The following is a 2500-nucleotide window of genomic DNA, read 5'->3' as shown; positions in this document are numbered from 1 at the left end:
GCAATTACCTTCTCAGCAGTGTGCATGATACGCTGCAGTCTGCTCTTGTCCTTGGCAGTGGCAGCAGCGTACCAGACGGTTATGGAGGAGGTGAGGATGGATTCAATGATCGCTGTATAGAATTGCACCATCATTGTCTTTGGCAGGTTGCATTTCTTCAGCTGCCGTCGAAAGTACATCCTCTGTTGAGCTCTCTTGGCGAGGGAGCTGATGTTCAGTTCCCACTTGAGGTCCCGGCAGAGAATAGTGCCCAGGAAGCGGAAGGACTCCACAATTTTGACTGCGGAGTCTAACAGGGTGATGGCGGTGAGTGGGGCTGTATTCTTCCTGAAGTCCACAACCATCTCAACTGTCCTTAGAGCATTTAGCTCTAAGTTGTTCTGGCTACACCAGGTCACCAGGTTGTCAGCTTCCCACCTATAGTCAGACTCATCCCCACCAGAGATCAGCCCAATGAGGGTGGTGTCGTCCGACAAACTTCAAGAGTTTGACGGACAGATGATTGGAGGCGCAGCTGTTGGTATACAGGGAGAAGAGCAGTGGGCAAAGGACGCAGCCCTGAGGAGTTCCCGTGCTGATGGACCTGGAGTCAGAGACTTCTGTTCCCGGCTTAACGCACTGCTTCCTGTCAGAGAGGAAGTCTGTGATCCACCTGCAGGTGGAGTAGGGCACGTTCAGCTGGAAGAGCTTGTCCTGAAGCAGGGCAGGGATGATGGTGTTGAAGGCAGAGCTGAAGTCCACAAACAGGATCCTGGCGTAGGATGCTGGGGCGTCCACATGCTGTAGGGTGAAGTGGAGGGCCATGTTAACTGCGTCGTCCACAGACCTGTTGGCTCTGTAGGCAAACTGAAGGGGGTCCAGGAGAGGGTCTGTGATGGCTTTCAGGTGTGCCAGGAGCAGGCGCTCAAAAGACTTCATTACCACAGATGTAAGGGCGACCGGTCTGTAATCATTTAGTCCTGTTGGCCTTAGCTTTTTGGGCACAGCGATGATGGTGGAGGACTTGAGACAGGCTGGTACATGGCATGTCTCCAGGGAGGTGTTAAAGATGTTGGTGAACACCGGAGACAGCTGGTCAGCGCAGTGCCTGAGGGTGGCTGGAGAGACAGAGTCCGGCCCGGCTGCTTTGCGTGGATTCTGCCTCTTGAAAAGCCCATTAACTTCTCCCTCCTGAAAGGAGAGAGTCGTTTCTGTAGTATGGGTGGGGGATGGGGCCTCTTGGGTGGGAAGGGGTGGTTCAGGACAGTCCAATTGTCTTTCAAATCTACGGTAGAACTCGTTCAGGTCGTTGGCTAGGCGGGAGTCGTTAGTGGTGTGGGGCGCTCTGGGTTTGTAGTTGGTGATGTGCCTGAGCCCTTTGGCAGACAGAAGCAGCGTCGTTAGTAGAGAACTGGTGTTTTAGTGTCTCTGAGTACAGTCGTTTAGCCTCTCTCACCGCTTTGCTAAACCTGTTCTTCGACTCCTTGAATCTGTCTCTATCCCCAATCCTAAACGCTTCCTCCTTCTCCAACCTCAACCTTTTGAGCTTTGCTGAGAACCAGGGCTTGTTGTTGTTAAAGTTCACCCTGGTACGTGTTGGGATACAGCAGTCCTCACAGAAGCTGATGTACACAGCCTCTGTGAGTTCATCCAGACTATTGGTAGCAGTCGTGAACATATCCCAGTCAGTACAGTCTAAGCACGCCCGCAAATCTTCCACAGCCTCACTGGTCCACTGTTTAGATGTCCTCACAGCAGGTTTACAGAGTTTTAGTTGCTGCCTGTATGCACGAATCAGGTGGACCAAGGGAGTTCTGTGCGAGCCGAACAGCCCCGTGACCCACAAGAGAAACATCCCCGCCAAATTCGAGCGTTTGACGGGGTCTATCCGTGAAAAAATATTCACGTTTTTGAGTGCACATGCATTTCTGCTGCAAATGCCTCTGGAAGTTTCATGCCGTTCGTATGCCAATTGTGGCAACACGAAAATGACCCGTTTTCCCATTCCGAGGGATTTCTGTGCGACCCTAACAGCCCCGTGAGCCACAAGAGACACATCCCCGCCAATTTCTAGCGTTTCACGGGGTCTATCCGTGAAAAATATAGACGTTTTTGAGTGCACATGCATTTCTGCTGCAGATGCCTCTGGAAGTTTCATGCCGTTCGTACGCAATGTGGCAACACGAAAATGACCCCTTTTCCCATTCCGAGGGATTTCTGTGCGACCCTAACTAACAGCGCCCGTGAGCCACAAGAGAGACATCCCCGCCAATTTATAGCGTTTCACGGGGTCTATCCGTGAAAAATATAGACGTTTTTGAGTGCACATGCATTCCTGCTGCAAATGCCTCTGGAAGTTTCATGCCGTTCCTATGCAATGTGGCCACACAAAAATGACCCGTTTTCCCATTCCGAGGCATTTCTGTGCGACCCTAACAGCCCCGTGAGCCACAAGAGAGACATCCCCGCCAACTTCTAGCGTTTGACGGGGTCTATGCGTGAAAAATATTAAAATTTTTGA

The sequence above is a fragment of the Petromyzon marinus genome, unplaced genomic scaffold (assembly GCF_048934315.1).
Source record: "Petromyzon marinus isolate PM22_M1 ecotype Great Lakes invasive population unplaced genomic scaffold, UKy_Petmar_22M1.pri1.0 PM_G_Scaffold_6, whole genome shotgun sequence".
NCBI classification, from domain to species: Eukaryota; Metazoa; Chordata; class Hyperoartia; order Petromyzontiformes; family Petromyzontidae; genus Petromyzon; species Petromyzon marinus.
Note: the sequence above shows the minus strand (reverse complement) of the source record.